At 37.7% G+C, this 21,569-nt stretch overlaps 1 pseudogene across 1 annotated transcript in view; it reads right to left on the minus strand.

The window, feature by feature from the left end:
* Window positions 1-281: 281 nt before the first annotated feature.
* LOC309801733 (ferritin light chain-like) overlaps window positions 282-21,569 on the minus strand; it is a 42,782-nt pseudogene continuing 21,494 nt past the window's right edge. The window contains exon 2 of the transcript in view: window positions 282-806. The product of the transcript in view is annotated as a ferritin light chain-like (transcript). The remainder of the gene's footprint in view (window positions 807-21,569) is intronic.

Here is a 21,569-nt window from a genome sequence, read left to right on the forward strand (position 1 = left end):
ACCAGCCCAATAATGGGAACAAACTTATTTCCCACAGATAAAGTGGGGCAATTCATATGTTAAAAGAACGTGAATATATGTATATATTTCTTTTTTTCGCTTTATTCTGTTTGTATTTCAAATAGGCTTTTTTTTCCTTCTGCAAAAAGCGTTACTGTTTCCATTTGGTCCAAGGCTTGGGAGAGGGCTCCAGGGCGGTTACAAAGCTGCCTAGTGGCTGCAGAGCGGGGCTTCAGGCAGAAGCTCTGACGCCAGAGGGTCTCCTCAGATGCGGCTGGACTTCAGAGACTCCTGTTTGGCTCAAGGGTGAGCCTTTCAAAGAGATACTCGCCCAGCACAGCCTGCGGACCAGCCAGCCTGCGGAGGTTGGTCAGGTGGTCGCCCATCTTCTGGATGAGTTTCACCTGCTCCTCCAGGAAGCGGCTCTCCAAGAAGTCACAGAGCTGGGAGTCTGCACGGGCAGGACCCAGGGCGCGCAGATCCGATAGTGCCTGGTTCAGATTCTTCTCCCTAAGAATGGCGGCTTCCACAGCATCCTGGGTTTTACCCCACTCATCCTGAGAAGGCTTCCGTGCATCCTGGAAGAGGGCGCGGCCGCAGCACTGGTTTTGCATTTTCAAGAGGCGCTGGGCGCCCTCACACTTCTCCTCAGCCAGTTGGCAAAAAATGTGGCCCATACTGTCCAGAGTCCCATTGTTGCTGTCGAAATGGATGCTCAGAGAGAGGTAAGTGTCCACAGATGCATGTTGAACAGGCGGTGGGCGGCGGCTTCCACCTCGGTGGAATAATTCTGACGAACCTGGGAACTCGTGGTTGATCAGTGATAAGGAGCTAAGCTCAAAAACTGGTGTTGGCCTGTCCTGGAGGCTGAGGATAGCTGAGTGTCTGATTCCAAAGGTTGCGAAAGGAAGAAAGGTTGGAGGGTGGTCGGGGGCTGGAGCAAGGAGCGTCCCTGGGTCTGTTCATTCCAAACACTGTTGAAGCAAAAGACAGATCTGCAGGACTGCCGAATGCACTGCCTCAAATAGGCTTTGATATAAATGAACAAGAAGTCCAAGCAAGGACAAAACTTACCCTTCCTCCCACCAAAATAGCTGGTGATACTAGAATCTAGATCTGGGAAGGGATTCTTCCATTACTTTCTTAACATTCCAAGCCACTAGAGCAGTGGTTCTCAAAGTATGGTCACCTTGTAACCAAGCAGTACCCTATGGGGCCTTCCTAGGACAGACCCATCCCCCATATCCTCTATTGTAGTTTCTCTCTGAAGTACTCAGATAATAGTATCTCAGGCATATTTCTTGAGTTTTCAGATGCTAAAAACCACCACCCAATGGAAGAAATGAACTTTTTGATGATCATGAGCATGTAGCCCCCAGACCTTCTGGCACCTAAGGATGGATAATGTTACCTGCCTTGTGGCCTCAACATCAGCCAGTCAGAGGATTGTGCACGAGCTGATCACATGCCCTGGGATGTCCCTCCCTCACCTGGCCTTTAAAAATGCTTTGCTGAAATCCTTTGGAGATTTCAGGGGTTTTGGAACATGGACCACCCCTCTCCTTGCTCGATCCTGCAATAAACCTTTCTCTTCTCCAGACTCTAACCTTTAGGTTTGTTTGGCCTCACTGTGCTTCAGACACATGAACCTGCATTCGGTAACAACCTGACCAGCTTTACCAGCGTCCCCTGATAATGTGTCAGATATTCAAGTTTTAGGGCCCTATCCCAGCCCTATGGAATCAGCAACTCTAGAGGGGCTCAGTGATCTCTGTTATAACAGGCCCTCCATATGATTTTTATTCACCTTAAAGTTTGAAAATATCTGCATTGTCAGCTGGCCAAAGCGTCCACCAGCAGGTTAAGGGGAGTGACGCCTGGAAAAGATAGGGAGTAGCCAAGGCAAGTACAGCAGCATTTGCCGTGGTAGTAATGGAGAATACCTTTTCTCCACTGGTTGGCACAGACTAGTATCTGGGAGCAGTGGCAGGGTTATTTAGGATGCTTTACAATTCAATGTAGAGTGACCGCTGTCCTGGTTTGCCAGGGACTTCCCCTGTGTGAATACTTAAAATCTCATCCTGGCAAACCCCTTAGCCCTGGATTTGAAAAACTTAGGGAATAACATGAAATTTAGGGGAAACATGATCTAGGATTTGGGCAAGTCACAAGTGCTAATTAAAGCTAAGCAAGTATGGACAGCATCTAGCCTTCTTTACCCCTTTGTGGGAAGGTAAATCTGATTGGGTGAAAGGACTTATTGTTAAGAAATCTTTGTAGAAACATCCCCTTCTGCTTAGTCCGCTGGTTCTCAGTTCTGGGTAGACACTGGCATCGTCTGAGGAAATTTAAAGTTATTTTATTGGTCTAGGATGACCAACAGTCAGTGTGAGGGTTTTTAAAAAGTGCTTCAGATGATTCTAATATGCAGCCAAATTTAGGTGCCACTGCTTAAGCTTTTGAACCACTGCTACATATTTTCACCTCATCTTCCTATGAGAATATCCAACTGTAGTTGAGGTTTGTTTTTTTTTCTTTTTCTTTTTTTAACTGTCTTATTATAAGATTTACTGTCTTAAATAAGATTGAATGTACAGAAAATCCTGCTAGTCCATCTGGTATAGCTAGATACTTAGAATAATATCGTTAAGATATATACCATTTAAGTACTGTGACTGGCCTTTTAAAAATTAACATATGCATTGAATTAGTACAATCTCTTTTGAAGTTGTCATGTTGGGGAGCTATACCTGTAATCTGCTGCCATTGCTAAATATCTGGACAATTCTTATTAGGAATTGTTTTTAAACATCTTTAGGGATTAAAACCAAGAGTGCTGTATTATTTGTACTGGGACCACAAAAACCTCACAAAGTTTCCCCACTGTACCTTCTACCCCCATCTCTAACCCTTGGCAACTTCTAATCTGTTCTCCATCTCCACAGTATTGTTATTTTAAGAATAATATGTAAACATAATCATGAATTACTTAATCTTCGGAGATTGGCTTTTAAAAATGTTTTCTTCAGCATCATTCCCTTGAAGTTCATTTCAATTTTTGCATATATTAATAATTTGTTCCTTTTTGTTGCTTGGTAGTATTCTATCATAAGATTTTATCACAATTTGTTTCAACATTCATCCATTGAAAGACATTTGGGTAGTTGCCAGTTTTGGGCTATTATAAATAAAACTGCTCTGAACATTTATGTGTAAGTTTCTGTGGGAACTTAATTAAGTTTTTGTTTCTTTTGGATAAATGCTCAAGAGTACAATTACTGCGTTGTAGGGTGAATCTACTTTTAGGATTAAAAGAGACTGTCAAGCTGTTTCTCAGAGTGGCTAAACCATTTTATTTTCCCACCAGTGACGTGATATAACTTTTCTACGTACTCACCAGCATTTGATGTTGTCACTATAATTTTAGTTATTCTCTGATATCTCATTATGGTCTTAATTTGCATTTCCCTAATGCTAATGATGTTGAACATCTTTTCATGTGCTTCTTTGCCATGTGTATATTCTCTTCCATGAAATGTCTGTTCCTGTCTTCTGCCTATTTTCTAGTTGGATTTTTTTAAGTTGTTTGGAGAGTTCTTTGTATATTATAGATACAAGTCATCTGTCTCATGTGGGATTTTCAAATATGTTTTCCCACTGTGTAATTTGAGTTTTCATCCACTTAAAAGGATCTTCTATGAAGCATTTTTAACTCATTTTGATGAGATCCAATTTATCAGTTTTTGCTTTTATTGATCATACTTTCGGTGTCAAGTCTAAGAATTTTTCACCTAGTTCTAGATGCCAAAGATTTTCTCCTATTTCTTTTTCTAAAAATGTCCTGCTTTTACATTTAAGATTATGATCCACTTTGATTTAATTTTTGTGTAAGGTGTGGAGGTTTAGGTTAAGGTTCATTTTTTGTTTGTTTTTGTCGAGGGATGTCCAACTGTTTCAGTACCATGTTTTGAAATGTCTACTCTTCCTTGATAGCTTTTGCACTGCTGCAAAACAGGTTAAATGTATTTATGTCAGTCTATTTCTGGGTTCTCTATTCCATTCCATTGATCTATGTATCTGCCCTCCAAAATTACTGCGAAGTCTTGAAATTGGGTGGATTAATTCCTCCCATTTTAATCTTCCTTTACAAATTGTTTTAGCTATTCTTCAGCCTCTTCTTACCATACAAATCTTAGAAAAAGCTTGTCTATATCTGCAAAAACCTTGAGGGCATTTTAAGTGTAATTGTGTTAAGCCTCTTAACTTGGGGAGAATTGACATCTTTATTATGTTGTGTTTTCTAATCCATGAACAAGGTATGTCTCCCTATTTGTTTGGGACTTTAAAATTTTTCTTCATCAGCATTTTGTAATTTTCAGTATAGAGGTCCTATAAATGTCTTATTGGGCTTGTATTTAAGTATTTATTTAGGTCAGTTGTAAATGGCATCACATATTTTAATTTAAGCTTCTACACATTTGTTATTAATATATAATGTGATAAAATTGTGTTGATCTTGTACTCTAAAACATTTACAAACTAATATTATTTCTCAAGCTTTTTGTGGATTCCTTGGTATTTTCTCCATTTAGATTATCATCTCCTCTTCAGACACAGACAGTTTTACCTTTCCTTAGGCAATATAATAGGATATATTACTCTTCAACATTCAGTAGGATATATTCCTTCCGATTCAACATAGTAGGAATAGTCCTTTTATCTTTTAAATGAACTTTTTAAAACTTTAACATTTAAATTTATGTATTTATTTATTTTTGCTTATTTTCTTACTAGAACCTCCAGTAATATATTTAATAAAAGTGGTGAGAGCAGATATCCGTGCCTTGTTTCTGATCTTACAGAGAAAGCATTCAGTCTTTCACAGTTAAATATAATCTCGGTATAGGTTGTTTGTAGATCATCTTTATGAGTTTCAGTATGTTCCTTTTCTATTCCTAGTTTGCTTGGAGTTCTTTTTTCTTCTTTTTTTACAATCATGAATGGGATTGGATTTTGTCAAGTGCTTTCTCTGCCTTATTGGATAGGATCACATGACTTTTCCCTTTAATCTATTGGATATGGTGGATAACATTGTTTGATTTTCAAATATTTAACCAACTTCGCATAACTAGAATAAATGCCACTTGGTCATGGTATATTATTCTTTTTATATATCTCTGGATTTAATTTGCTACTATTTGGCAGAGGATTTTTACAGCCAATTTCATAAAAAATATTGGTCTGTAGTTTTCTTCTTTCTATACTATCCCTGTCCGGTTTTGGTATCAAGGTAATACTGGCTTCATAAATTTAATTAGGAACTGTTCCTTCTACTTCTATTTCTTATCAAATCATGTAAAATTGGTGTTAATTCTTTATGTCTTGGGTAAAAGTGAAACATCTAAGCCTGAATATTCCTTTTGGGAGTTTTTAAATGAAAAATCAGTGTTTCTAATGGTTACAGGAAAATTGAGATTATCTATTTCATCTTGGCTGAGTTTTGGTAGTTTTGAGTGTAGAAGCATTGGCCCATTTCATCTACATTTTTGAATTTATAATGTAGACTTGTTCATAACAACTAGTCCCTCATTAACCTGCAGGATATGTCATGGTATCCCTGGTTGCATTTCTGATATCTGTGATTTGTGCCATCCATCTTTTTATCTTTATCAGTCTTGCTAGATCTTTATTGATTAGATTGTTTATTTCCAAGAACCAGCCTTTTGTTTCATTGATTTTTCCCCCCTATTTTCCTGTTTTCAGTTTCATGGATTTCTATTTCATCTTTATTATTTCCTTCTTTCTGCTTGTTTAGTGTCTTTTCCTCTTCCTTTTTTACTGTTGTAATATAGAAAATTAGATTATTGCTTTGAAATACTTTCTTTCCCAATTTAGTGCTATAAACTTCCCTTTCAGCATTGCTTTCACTTCATTCTGCAAACTTTGATCTGTTATATCTCCATTTTCTTTTATTCTATGCATTAAAAAATATTTCCTTGCTGCTGTCTTTTTTACCCATGAGTTATTTGGAATTGTGATGTTTAGTTTTCACATGATTGAAGATTTTCCTGTTGTCTTTCTGTTATTGATTTCTAGTCTGATTCCATTATGGCTAGAGAACATACTCTATGATTTTAATTCTTTTAAATCTGCTAATTTTTTATGAATATATAAATGAAAGAAATAAGAAAACCTCTGAGTCTTAGCATCCAACACTTAGGCACATTACGATTTAAATCTGCTAAGGTTCTTTTTATTGCCCAGTATATAGTATATGAGTGAATATTCCATGGACACTTGAATATGTATTCTGCTGTTACTGAGTGTGTTCTTTAAATGTCAGTTATATCCTATTGATTGATGATGTTTTCATTTCTTCCATATTCTTGCTGATTTTTCTCTCTGGTAGTTCTATAAATTGCTGTGCTGAAGTCTCAAATAATAATTGTGGATTTAAAATTTTCTCCTTTTACTACTTTTTCAGTGTTTGCTTCATGTATTTTGAAGTTCTGTTGTTTGGTGCACACACATTTAGTATCAATAGGTCATCTAGGTGGATTATTCCTGTTATCTTTATGTAATGACCCTGTTTGCCCCTAATAATTTCCTTTGCTCTGAAGTCTACTTTATCTGATATTAATATAGCCATTCCTACTTTTTCTGATTAACGTTCACATGATATATCATTATCTTCCTTTTACTTTGAACTCCCTATATCATGATGTTTAAAGTAAACTTCTTATAGACAGTATATAGTTGGATCATGCTTGTGAATTTTTAATCTACTCTTCCAATCTCTGTCTTTGACTTGGTTATTTAGATCATTTACAGTTAATGTAATTATTGCTATGTTAAAGATTAGGTCTACCATTTTATTTTTTGTTTTGTCTTTTACCTTAGTTTCTCAATCCTGTGTTTCTCTTATTTTGGGTTACTTAAACATTTTTTAATAAGTCCATTTTAATTTAATTTATTTATAATCATTTGTGTATACTGTTTGTATAGTTTTCTTAGTGGTTGCTTTTGGCATCACAGTATACATATGTAACTTACCATAGCCTACTGGAATCAGTGTTTTATTACTTCAAGTGAAGTTCCAAAATTTTACTTCCATTTAGTCTCTTAATATTCCCCAGTTTTAAAGTATGATTTTCTGTAGTATTTCCTTTCTCTACATTGAGAACCACATCAGATGGTGTCATAATATTTGCTTTGACCATCGGATAGTATTTAAGAAACTCATGAGGCTAATGATAGTCTCTTATATATACCCCATTTGTTTTCACCCATTCCATTGTTCCCCTTTTCTTTCTGAAGTTCCCAGTCTTCTGTTATTGTTTTTTTTTATGTTTTCATAACATTAGGTGATATCTGGGCTTTCCAGTGCCATTGGATATGAGTTTCAGGAAACACTGAGTCTGGCTCACTTAATGCTGCTGAGTTGGAGGGTTTGTATATGTTGGGTCTGTTGGTGCAGCAGGTGCTAGCAGATTAGACTAATGTTGATGGGACTAGTGCCACAGGAGGATGGGTTCCCATTCAGGCTATGCTGCTGCTACAGTAGATCGAGTCCCCCTCTACCCCAAGTGTGGGGCAGTGACCTGCTGCTGTCACTGCTTTGTATTAGGCTGCGTTTGCCTCAGGTGTGTGGTGGGATCCCTTGGAAGCTGCTGCTGCTGTCAATCACAAGGTTAAATTCATTTCAGAAATACTTAAGTATAAATATATAGCCTGGCTCCTATAGGATCCCTGTAATAGTTTTTTATTGCTTTCATACAAATGACCACAAATATAGTGACTCAAAACAATGTCAATTGATTACCTTACAAGTCTGACATTGGTCTCAATTGCGTAAAGTAAAAGTGTTGGCAGGATCGACAGATGAATGGATAAAGATGTGGCACATATATACAATGGAATATTACTTAGCCATAAAAAGAAATGAAATTGAGTTATTTGTAGTGAGGTGGATTGACCTAGAGACTGTCATACAGAGTGAAGTAAGTCAGAAAGAGAAAAACAAATACCGTATGCTAACACAGATATATGGAATCTGAAAAAAAAGAAAAAATGGTTATGAAGAACCTAGGGGGCAGGGCAGGAATAAAGATGCAGCCATAGAGAGTGGACTTGTGGACACAGGGAGGGGGAAGGGTAATCTGGGATGAAGTGAGAGAGTGGCATGGACATATATACACTACCAAATGTAAAATAGATAGCTAGTGGGAAGCAGCCGCAAAGCACAGGGAGATCAGCTCTGTGCTTTGTGTCCACATACAGGGTTGCGATCGGGAATGGAGGGTGGTAGGGAGATGCAAGAGGGAGGAGATATGGGGATATATGTATACGTATAGCTGATTCACTTTGTTATGAAGCAGAAACTAACACACCATTGTAAATCAGTTATACTCCAATATAGATGGTTAAAAAAGAAAAAAAAAAGTGTTGGCAGAGCTACATTCTTTTCTGGAGGCTCTTAGGGGTGTTTCTGTTCCCTGGACTTTATCCGCTTCCAGCGGTCACTTGTAGTCCTTGACTCAGAGTCCCCTTTCTCCACCTACAAAACCCAAAATGTTGAATCGCTCTGATTCTGCTTCTATTAGGACATGTCTCTCTTTCTCTTTCTACAGTTGGGAATTGTTTTCTACTTTTAAGGACTCATGCAATTAGATTTGTTCCATGAGGTAATCCAGGATAATCTTTCTATCTCAAGGTCTATAACTTCAGTCATATCTGCAAAGTCCTCTTCACCATGTAAGGTAACATATTAATAGGTTCTAGGGATTAGGGTGAGGGCATTTTTAGGAGCCATTATGCTCCCTACCACACCCTTAACAAGTGACCTTGAGAAAATTACTGAGATTTTTAAAGCCTTACTTTCCTCAAACATAAAATGGAAAGAAAGCTAACTAGTTAACATCATGAATGTGAAACAGTATATATGAAATCAACTAATTCAAAAAATAAGATTTCTTCTTTTTCTTTATGATTTACATGATTCTCAGAGTTCAGTTACTTGAAGATTTACTTTTTTTTAAACAGAACTAAGGAATTTCAGGGTTCAGGTGCTGTAAGATTGTCTGAATTATCTGAGTAACAATTAGCTAAGCACAGGTGTAAAGCATTTGATTTACTCCCTGGTTTTCTTTATCTTCTCATCCCAGTAAATGCATATCCCTTTTCTAGCTCCAGCCAGTAGACTCAGAGCTTGTTTTACTGTTTAACTAAAGTTGAATTTAAATTCTCTCTACATCTCCAGATTCTCAGCCCTGGTTGCATATTATAATCACCTGGGGAGATTTCAAGAACTACTGATGCCAAATTTCTACCTATCATGGATATTTGAGGAGGGACCTGGAATGAAATGCTCTAGCTTATGGTTTTTGGAACCAAATCATAGTCTACACTGAGCCAAATTATTTGCAAGATCACCTCTAAAAAGGAATTTATCTGTGGTAACTAATGCTCTTCCTTTGTCAGTATGCTTGATTTGTCCCTCTTTGGGGGAAAAAAAGAGGGGGAAAAAAACCCCAGCAGTTGTGCTCCCTGAATTATAACCTGATGCTGTGGAATTAGTGTTGGCTTAGAGTGCACATCTTCGGATACCCATTCTCTCTCCTGCTTCCTTGCATGAACTTATATCCTTGGGCAGTGTTTCATCCACCACTCTCTTTTGCTTCTAATCTTAGCAAGTAAAGTCTCCCCTTAATGAAATAGCATTTCATGAGGCTTACTGGGAGCATAGGTCTGTTCCAGGCCTATCCTATGTTAGCTAAAGCAGATATAAGTGATGTATTTTTGGCATTCATCCTTGTGGGTTGGAAAGAGAAGACAGAATTTTATCCTTTAGGTGTCATCTGACTAGACAAATGGGCTCTTTCCCTCTGCTGCCTACCATGTAAAAACCTGAGGGTGTTACCTCTAGAAGGTATCTTCTAGTTATCAAAATAGTTCAGATAAGTCAAATTTCTCAGTAAAAGATCACAAAACTATGTCTTAGGTGGTTAATTTTCTATGTCAATTTGTCTGGGCCACCATGCCCAGTTATTTGGCCAGATATTATTCTGGATATTTCTGTGATGGTGTTTTCGTGTTTTTTACAATTTTTATTTATTTATTTATTTATTGATATTTTTGGCTGCGTTGGGTCTTCGTTGTCAGACGTGGGCTTTTTCTACTTGCAGCAAGCGAGGGCTACTCTTTGTTGTGGTGTGCAGGCTTCTCATTGCGGTGGCTTCTCTTGTTGCAGAGCATGGGCTCTAGGCGCACGGGCTCAGTAGCTGTGGTGCACGGGCTTATTTGCTCCATGGCACATGCGATCTTCCCAGACCAGGGCTCAAACCTGTGTCCCCTGCATTTGCAGGCAGATTCTTAAGCACTGTGCCACCAGGGTAGTCTCTGTCATGGTGTTTTTGAATGAAATTCATATTTAAATTGGTGTTGGACTTTGAGTACAGCAGATTATCCTCCATAGTATGGGTGCGCCTCATCCAATCAGTTGAAGCTCTTAATAAAACAAAGACTGACCTCCCTGTCGCAAAAAGGAATTCTGCCAGAAGACTTACAGAAATTGAACTGCAACTCTTCCTAGAGTCTCTAGACAGCCTAACCTGCAGATTTTGAATTGACCAAGCCTCTATTATTGTGTGAACCAATTGTTTAAAATCTCTCTCTCTCTTTCTCTATCTTTATATAGATATGGATATAGATCTAGGTATCAATATTGATATCTAGATCTAGATCTATCAATATATATGGGCACATTGTATACACATGCTGTTGGTTCTGTTTTTCTGGAGAAGCTTGACTAATATAGTGGCCCATATAAATAAAAGGATGAACCCAAGTTCACCCAGGTAGAAAGTAGTACAATGAGAACTGGAACTTAAGGCCTCATGACTCATTCAGCTGTGAACACTGACCCAGAACTGGGGTCCGCAAACTCTGGCCCACTGATCAGATCTCGCTTGACTCCTGGTTTTGTACATAACATTTTGCTTGAACAGAGCCACACCCATTCATTAACATATGGTGCATGGCTGTTTCTGTGCTACAGCAGCAGATAGGCAGTTGCAACGGAGAGGTATGGTACACAAAATCCAAAATATTTCCTATCTGACCCTTTACAGAAAAGATCTGCTGACCCTTGCTCTAGGATGCCATCTGATTTCTGATAACACAGAGGAGAATAATTCATGCACATTGGGGTTGACTGTTAATCTCCTGTCCTCCTTAGGTCAAAGATCTCTTAAATGCTCACCCTTGCAATAGCCAGCTTGGGGAACATTGTCTGAGGATGCAGAAATATTTCTTGCCAGGTCTTTCCAATCCACACTGCTCCCTGACTATGGTTCTTAAAACCTATTTTTAAAAAAATATTTTATTGGAATATAGTTGATTTACAGTGTTGTGTTAATTTCACGTGTACAGCAAAGTGAATCCGTTATACATATACATATATCCACTTTTATTTTTTTAGAGTGATTTCCAAATAGCCCATTACAGAGTATTGAGTGGAGTTCCCTGTGCTAATAAGAAGAACAGGTTCTTATTAGTTATCTATTTTATGTATAGCAGTGTGTATATTTCAGCCCCAATCTCCCAATTTAGCCTCCCCACCACAATACCCTGGTAACCCTAAGTTTGTTTTCTACATCCCTGCCTCTACTTCTAAAACCTGTCTATTTTAACCAACTACCACTCATTGCTTACTGTCTCTGGCTTCATGTACTTCATAATAAATCTACCTCTTGTTCAATCCTGGATGACATGTTCCAAGGACTGAGATAATATCTTCTTCTACATAACTTGTCCTTGATATTGTCTAACTTGGGGTCTTTATCTATGTCCCAAAGAAGACAGTCACACTCTGTCTTCTAGTACTACTAATAATACCACATTTTAGGGCATGAATTTGACCCAATGCACTGAACTATCCCTTTAGAAACTGTATGCAACCTGTCACTGGGTTTTAGCACCGGGATAGAGCTCAAATTAGTGTTCATATTTAAACAAATCTACTTGACCAGAAACTTTGTCTCACCATTTATTTTATTACACAAGTAACTTCTCTCTTTGCATCTATGATGTAAATATTTTTAATTTCCTAAATTATCTGAAAAATTATTTAGAGCTTCCATTTCAGTAGGCATTGGAATTGCTGTGTTATGACTATTTCATTATTTTATTTCCAAATGTTAAATTAGGCTTCAAGCTTTGGCCAAGAGTAGACAGGAAAGGGTTTTAAAAGAAATGAAGAATGGGAAAGACTTCTGATGCAACGGAGACTTAATAAAGATTTGCTTTTGAATCAAGAATTTATAATAAAGGTTTGATTTTGAATCAATAAGTTAGGTCATTGCAAAATAGCTCCCTGGTAAAATTCCATTCTTTTGTAATCAGTAAGTACAGAAATTAACCATCAAAATATGCAGTGATCTTTTTCATTTTCTAAAAACAAACCTATATCTAGATGAGAGGAGAATTCATTTCATAACTCAGGCTCTGGACTTACGACTCCAAGTCCTGTTTTCTTTCAACCATGCCTACTAAGTTTCTGTCTAACTTCTTGAGCATGAGGTAATGGCTTCAGCTTTCATCTCCTTACTCAGTATATAGCTTGGTGACTAAGAGTAAGGGATCTAAACCTTGAGAACTTGGGTTCAAATCTTGACTCTAAAATTTACTTGTTGAGTACTCTTGAGCATGTTATCTGTTTCTGCCTCAGTTTTCTCATCTATAATATAGAGATAACATTACTTCTCTCAGCGAGTTGCTATGAGGGTTAAAAGAGAAAATTCATACAATGCAAGAATTTATCAGTTCTTGGAATACAATAAATACTGAAAAGAAATGTTAGCCATTATCAAGGGCCCCTCATTTTATGGATAATATAGATTAGTTTATATAGGTCTAATATTTACATATACATAAATATTTTGTACCTATATTTGTGTATACGTTCTTCTTAGAAATTGAGCAGTCAACATTCACATCTAAAAGTATGTGCTCCAGGGAGATCAGCTCGGTGCTTTGTGACCACCTGGAGGGGTGGGATAGGGAGGGAGGGAGGGAGACGCAAAAGGGAGGGGATATGGGAACATATGTATATGTATAACTGATTAAATTTGTTTTAAAGCAAAAAAATAAATAAATAAATAAAAGTATGTGCTCTGTGAAATGTAGATCTCCTGTGTACAGACACAGTGCTGTAGTTATCTATTGCTACATAATAAAGAAGTCCAAACTTAGTGGTGAAATAAACAAAAATTGTAATATGTGCCCAGATTCTGTGGGTCAGCAATTCAAACAGTACACAGAGGAGATGGCTTGTCTCTACTCTGTGACTGATGTCTGAAACCTCAGCTCATGAGGATTCAAATGGCTGGGGCTGCAATCATCTAGATAATTTTAATTCACATGTCTGGCCCTTGAGATGGGATGACTTGAAGACTGGGCCCAACAAGGACTGTTGCCTGGAGTGCCTATAGATGTCTGCCCATGTGGCTTGGACTTCTCATAACGTGGTAGTTAGGATTCAAGATAGAGTATCCCAAGAATGAGTGTTCAGGTTTGAAGCATTCCAGGAGAATCATGCAAAAGCTGCATGACCTTTTATGACCTAGTCTTAGATGTTACACAGCATCACTTTCATTATATATTATTGCAGGCGTTGGAGACCTTTTTCCATAAAGTGTCAGACGGTCAATATTTTAGGCTTTACACGCCATACAGTCTCTTTTGAAACTACTTAGCTCCGCTGCTGTGATGTGAAAACAGACACAAACAATACATATACTAAGGAACATAGCTGTGTTCCAATCAAGCTTCATCTATAAAAGCCGGTAGAGGCCTAGATTTGGCCCACCAGCCATAATTTACTGACCCCTGCTCTATTGTTTGAGGCCACGGAAAGCCTGCCCAAATTCAAGGGGAAATGCCCACATCTGGATGTGAAGAATGGCAACGAATCTGAGACCCTGTATTAAAACCACTACATATGGGATACTTAGAAGAAGATCTGTCTGCATACCTTGTTTCTCCCATGTATGGTGGATATGAGGTATTGGCACATGTTACATCTCTGTAAGCCTGGGTCAAGGTCAAAGTTGAAATATGAACTCAATGACCTTGATTTCTGGAAGAATTGGTAACTCTACTTATGATATCCTTACACTCCTTACCCATATAAATACACCACAAAAGATAGATTTCAAGTAAACAGTTGCTTTATGGCAGATTTTTATTATGTCTCCATTGACTGAATTATTCCATTTTGGTTAGAAACATGAGTTTTGTTTCTTTCCTAAAGAGATCTGCAACTTTTCAGATGCGGCATTTCATTCTAATGAGAGGATGATGTAGGTTTTTATAAACGGAAAAAGCAGGGCAGGCTGAGTTCACTCAGATCATACCAATGCTTACAGGAATAACCGAAACTGGAACACAGGCTTCCAGGTTTTCCTGTCCTGTGCTCTTTCCAGTAGGTGCCATTGTCTGCTGGGCCTGGCAGTAATAAGTTTTGACCTTTACCTCTCTACACTCTTGTGAAGTGGTTTTGGGCTTTGTTAGCTTTCTTATGAGTTTGTACTAAATTGTGTCCATAAATTAGGCTGAATTCCTCAGGGAAGGATGATAGCTGTTACTGTGTTATTACTGCAAATGTTGTGTTGGTTCCTTTTTTTTCTTTTCTTTTGTCCAGTTGTATCCTGAACTTAAAAGTTATATTATCTGAAATGAACGATGTGCCTCTGGTGGAAAACACTAATTTAAGGGATGAAAATTCCTGATGATTGCTTCAGTCAACCCTTAATACACACTGAGCTTCATTAGTAAATAGACAACTCTCAGACCTTTCCCTTGGAAGAGGTCGCATAATCAGGCTTTGTGTTGATTTCGCATTCTGTTCGTTAGAGACAGAACAAAGTAGAATGATTGGCTGGTACAGGGAAAGCAGAAAGAACTTTCTTCTATTTTCGTGATGCATCCCATAATAAGGGTTGAAAATGAGACTGGAGGTAAAAACGTGAAACTCGGAAGAGCAAAGGAGAGAGGATATTGTTTCTTTGAAAATATTCTTTCAGTGTTGGCCCAGATGAAATATGAAGCTGAGGAAATTTTTTTTAAGTGATGATTTTTGTGTTAACAATGTGAGTGTGGAATTAGTAAGAATCAGGAAGCAAGCATCCTTTTCCACCAAGGACTTGGGAGCAAGTGAAACCATAAATACTCCCTGCTCTTGGAAACCCTTTTGGAGCAGTAATCAGAGAAGGGTAAAGGCAAAGCCTCAGAGCAGAGGTGTTCAGAGCAAAGGGATAGGAGGAGAACAAAAGGAGAGTGGATATTTTTAGAGCTGTCATTTTGAAATGTACCTGCTTCTGATTCAGTGCTGCTTTGCTACTGTGTTGATCCCGTGGAGATCCTCAAAGCAGGAGCAGCCCTATTTTAAAATAATAAGGTTAGAGCAAGTGACTTGAATCCAGGTCTCTTTAGCTCAAGAGCACAGAGGAGAGTGTGAGGAAAGAGTGAGGCCACAAGGAATTGTTCACTGGGTACATTTTCCCCAAACCTCACTAACTGGGAGAAACTGACCACTGGATTATGTGGCTTGAAGGAAAGCAAAAATGTTGAAAGCAAAGAGTGTGGAGCTTGTTTAGAAAGCAAGCTCTATCATTTGGTCACCTGCTGATGATAATAGCATCGGCTGAGTCCTGACCATTTACAATGAAGGCACTTCTGTAGGTCATAAGTTCCAGGAGGGCCAGAACTGAGTATGTCTGTTTCAGCATTTAGCATGGTTTAGCATCTTAGAGCCCGGTACATTATTGGCATATAGTAGACTTAAAAATGAATATTTGTGGATTGTCTGAATGAGTGGATGGATGTGTGTGATTCATATCCTATTTGCAGGTCCTATGCCCTACAGTGGATTTTCTGTGTCAGATTGTGAAAGTATTTATGACGGGGATTGGCATTGTTCCCTATTTTATGGATAAACATTACACATGAAAGGACTTTACATTGACATCCCAAAAACCTCATAGGAATTACTTAACAAAAAAATAAACTTGGATTCTGTATAATTTCTAATTTATAAGCTGGCCAGGACACTGGTATTTCTGCCAGTCCTCTGGTAGTTCGGATGATGTCCCCATGATGACCCAGGCATAATCAGAATGGCTTTAGGATTTGGGAGCCAAAATGTTCCTCAGTATTTACTGCTTTGCTAGTCTATTGAAGAAAATGGACTATGGATAAAATAGCTTCAGACACAATATGGCATTTTATGATTTAGCATGAACTTTGAGAAATATAGAGGTTATCTGAAGCCTGCAGTGGTAAAGTTCCCTCTGCTATCGAAGTTATTGTCTTTAAACAAAGATTCTACATCAGTATTTATATATATATAGATAGATATATTTTATGATATTCAGGTTAATTTCCTATTCTCTCTAAGGAAGTAATTGGTTGGTTGGTATGAGAGATAGTGTGGCTTCCAAAAGTGAAAAGTATTATTTTGTTGTAATTTCTGGCTACCTAAGGATGGGAGAGGCTCAGGACACTGCAGTCAGTATATTATGTGGAGCAGGTTATATTGTGGTTTATTTATGACCTTTTACATGTTTATTTTCTATTCAAGTTTGTGTGCTCCTTTTTGAGTTATGGTAGATAAGTGTTATGTAACTTTGGAATACTTGGAGTTATATATATATATATATATATATGGCATATATATATATATATATATATATATATATATATATATATATATATATATATATATTTTATCATAGTAGTTAAAGCCGTGGACAGTGTACTAGTCTACCTAGGTTCAAATTCTGGCTTTACCCTATGACTTCCCTGTGGCTTCCTCTGCTCACCTATTTAAAAGGAGTATAATAAGACTGCTGTGGTGAGTTATATACTAAGTGCTATTTAAGCATTTGCTATAATGATTATGTATACTCGAAGGCAAGGAACTCACCCCTTGATTGTCTCTGTATTCCTAGTCCTTAAGAATTCCTAGTGCTTTCCTAGTGCATTGTCTTAGGATAGAGATAGCTCAGTATAGTTCTTCTCACTATAAAGTACTGTTACGTTGAAAGTCTTTGCTTGTGTACTAATAATCTATGACATATCTGCTGAGGACAAGGAAAGGAATAGTTTTAAAACTGCAATGGATAACAAAAGATTGTATGATGTAATGCCTTTATTATGTAATTATAAAACTAACAAATGATCATGGTAGAAAATTTGAAAAACTCCTAGACAAAATAGAGATCAATAAAATTTGGAGTAGCGTTCAGAGTGTAGAGTTGTCCATGAATATTAGTGCTTTCACATTTTCCAGGACTTTAAGTAGACTCTGCTTCTTAAGAGGCTATTCATGATAGTTTATTTTAATGATGTTTTCATCATGAAGACACATACACACACACACAGAAATCTGTTTAAAAAAAAAGAAAGACATGTAAATCACTGATGTTTCAGATAGCCACATGAAATAAAGTGAGAAAGGTCAACAAGCTGAAAGAATGTGGAGTAGCATCTCTTTAATTGCTTACATAATTCTGATAATTACCTCTCTGTGGATAATGTAATTAATGGGGAATCTAATTCAAGAAAAATGTATGAACTTCAAGCCAAGTATTTCTTTCCACAAAAGTTTAATTTCCACGGCCGTGCTTCCTTATTACCTGACAGGGTAAGTGTATTGCATGGCAAAGGATCTTCCCGAAGGAGGGTGCTTCCCACACTGATCGTCATAAATGACTTTGGAATTACTGTTGCTATATTACCAAAATCTTAAACTAGGGTATTTTTGACAAATGCGGTCCTTAGTTAATTTTTAGAGCTACAAACTGTCAGATGGCTCTGCAATAACAATTGTCTGGCTGTTCTTCAGGGTGATCACAATATGGTAATGACCTTGAGGTACCACTAAAAAGCAGGAAGGTATGAGTCTTCCTTTGGTTCCAGAGTGAAATGTGAGTTGGAGTTGGAGTTGGAAAAGAGGCCGACAACCAAGTGATAGAGAAGGAAATGTGAGGTCATTAATGAAAACCAGGTTTAAGTTAAGGTGAAGAGGCATGAGGAAATGGTCAGCTGTTACAGTATTACAAAGATCATGAAGAAGCATATCCATGAATGTGGTTTGTATTGCAATCTGCTGAAAAAGAGACAAATATCCTGGCCTGGCCTTCATGGAGATTATTTTTATTGATTCTGATAATAGATTATTGTTGAAAAGGGCCTCCTATAAATTATAACCATGCAAAGGCAGCAAGATAACTTGTTTTTTCTTTATGTATGTGTTTCTCATTCCTACTCACTTCTCTCTTAGGGGAAGAGAAAATCACAAAACACAAAAATGTCAAATCTCAGCTATTCATTTTCAAACTAATTTTTTTTCCAAATTCCAAAGGAGGCAATAGGTTAACTGTTAAGATTTGTAAGGCTCAAAAAACTAGATTTTTACAAAGTGTAGCCAAATTTTGTTTCATAAATAGTAGCTTTGGAAAGAATATGTGATGATGCAAAGTTGGAAAAAGCTGGTTTTTCTTCCGTAAATGACTTCACCGTGTGGGAGAAGAGGCAGAGAAGAAATCAAAGTAATTAAACATGGGGTGAGTTTTTCTGATAGGGGACTCTAGTGCTTTAAAATAGACTAGATAATCCTCGAGATAATCTGAGGGTAGAACAGACCAGTGCCTCATTTCCAATCTGGTACCCTGAAAGAAAACAGTGTATTTCCTTTGAGGTCTTGAGAGGTTTTTCTTCTTCTTTGTTTTGTTTTTGGTTCATTTTGTAATCAACTTTATTAAGGTATCATTTACACACAATAAAATGCAGACATTTTTAGTCAACGGTTCAATGACTTTTAATTAATGTACACATTTGTATAACAACCACCCCCATTAAGATCGATAACAATTCTAAAACCCTAGAAAGTTTCCTCCTAGGCTTTTGCAAAAGTATCCCCATCTCCCACCCCAAGGAAACCACAGATCTGATTTTTATCTTTAGAGATGAATTTTGCCCAGTTTAGAATTTCATGTAAGTTGAATAATACAGTAGGTGCCCTTTTGATCTGGCTTCACTTGCTCAGCATATGGTTTTTGAGATTCATTCATGTTGGGATGTTTTAAACCAGGACTTTAGCCTGGGTGGCTGATGTTGTCTGAAGGCACCTTATAGGTACATCTGAGTCTCTGGCATTGTCACTGTCTGTTCTTGGCTCAGTATTTTCAACTTTACTAAGAAGCACAAGGTTGAAGTAAGGAAGATCATTGTCAGTATAATGGAGGTGAAGTGGGGTCTGTTATATAATATTCTCAGCATAAATTGACCTGCTTGGAATCATTGTGTTGATAATCGACAAGGATACTCTTCCTCCAAAAACCTTGATACTATAAAACTTCTAAAGGACGCTGTCCTAGGGCTCTTTTAGTTTTCATTTTTTGGGGAACATTTCTGGAAAATTGAAATGCTCACAACCTGAAAGAAGCAATTATTCACCTGAAGGCTAACTCTGCTAAAGTTGAGTTGTCCGACCTTTACATGCTGATAGAACCCAAATAGCCTTGCAAAACAATGCTCTTATTGGATATAAGCATATAGATTGTTTAAGATGGACGTGTATATGCAGTAAAGTGAAAAAACAAAGAATCTTTGAGATTTCCTTGCTTTTTTTTTTTATTTTTTCACTTACGCTTCTATATCATACGCTAATAGTTTAGGGTAACCTCAGGTTAGTTTTAGGTCCACTCTTTACGTAAATGTTGATGTACTCCATACGCAACTTTTTTCTACCTTCCTTCTTTTCTTCCATCTTTCCTTTCTAACTTCTTATAATCCATTATACTTAATCCTGCATTTGTTGAGGTGGCAATTACTGTAGGAAAATTGAAAGCAGTGTGAAATTTTGCTGTTCAGAATGCATGTTGACCAAATCCTATATTGAGAAAAGGTCTGAATTTACCCACAGTAACCGTTTCTCAGCCTCTCTGAATAAAGGCCATAGAAACTGGGCTCTATATAATATCCTGACAGGTATGTAGAATTCATAGCAATTGCCCTCAAAGAGCTTACCTAGCGTAGATGCATATGAATGCATTTAATGATTGCTTTATTGGCAGCAGTGCCAACACACACAGTCTATTTTGTTTTATATGATTATCATTACCTGCTGTTTACCACTGTATACATTGCTAATGGTGTGGTTTCTATGGCTTGTGAATTTCACGGCCCAATATTTTGTAATTTATTGCACACTTCAGTGTAGAAGATGGAGACTCCATAAATTTCCGTGTGCTCTTTGGCCCTTTGGAATGCATTACACTGAGATCAGGCAAAGTAATAAATTTATTTCAAATGTGCGTGATAGCTAAACATCAATTAGGACTTGATGGGAAATATTTCTTCTTCCAGCAACATAACAGTTTTTAAAGACTAAGCCATTGAATGTGGAGTTCCTGAACATGGGACGCAGTTCACTGGGATCCCTCCTTAGAAAAATAAAGGGAAACTTGAATTGGATATGTGTGGCTTATTCAAGTAGTAACTAATCAGCTACATCTTTGTTAACTTAATTTGTCACAATGGTTTGGTATTTTATTAACTCCCTTCCCCTTCTTCCCCTGACTCTCACGAGAATGGATCATGAGTATCTTAAAACATACTAAGTCATCTTCCATCCCTGTTAATCTAACTACAAAAACACACTTTCCTTATCCAATGTAACATAATGTCTTTTAGAGTAGCTGTGGTTTTAATTCTCTACAAAATTAAAACCAGCAAAGAGAAACATTTTCAAGGAGCCACCACATTGTAGAGCTTTAGAAAGAAGACTTTAGAATTAAGGGCAACTATATCATTTTATAGCTAAAGCACCTGAGACCTAAAGTAGGAAGGTAACCATCGAGGTCAGGGAAAGGGGTTGAAGATCAGGTTTCAAGCTGAGAAAGAGTCTACAGGGACTCAATCTGAGCAGGTCAAAAACTGAAATGAGACCACGAATGTTCTGGGAAGGGTGGCACCTGGCCTCGAGGGTGGGATTCAAACAGGGAGTCGGCCTGGGGGAACTGAGCTTCTGCAGTAGGCAGAGAAGGCCACCTCATCTGTGGAAAGTGCCCCTGACATCATGGAGTTGAGGGGAAAGAGCAGTGAATTCCAGTCCCCCTGAGAAAGCAGGCCGATCTGATTAACTCTGAATTTAGGCTTATTTCAGATACTTCTAATTTTTTTTGTGTGTGTGGTATGCAGGCCTCTCACTGTTGTGGCCTCTCCCGTTGCAGAGCACAGGCTCGGACACGCAGGCCCAGGGCCATGGCTCATGGGCCCAGCCACTCCACGGCATGTGGGATCTTCCTGGACCGGGGCACGAAAAAGTGTCCCCTGCATCGGCAGGCAGACTCTCAACCACTGCACCACGAGGGAAGCCCAGATGTGTAGTTCTTTAAAAATATTTTTAACATTTTTCCAGCTACATGTAGAATATAACTTAACATAAAAACAGTATGGGTTTTATTTTAAGTAGTTTAACATTTTGACATCCTCATAATGAAATT

Source organism: Mesoplodon mirus, assembly GCF_964341445.2.
Source record: "Mesoplodon mirus genome assembly, contig: SUPER_3_unloc_7, whole genome shotgun sequence".
In the NCBI taxonomy this organism is placed as follows: Eukaryota; Metazoa; Chordata; class Mammalia; order Artiodactyla; family Ziphiidae; genus Mesoplodon; species Mesoplodon mirus.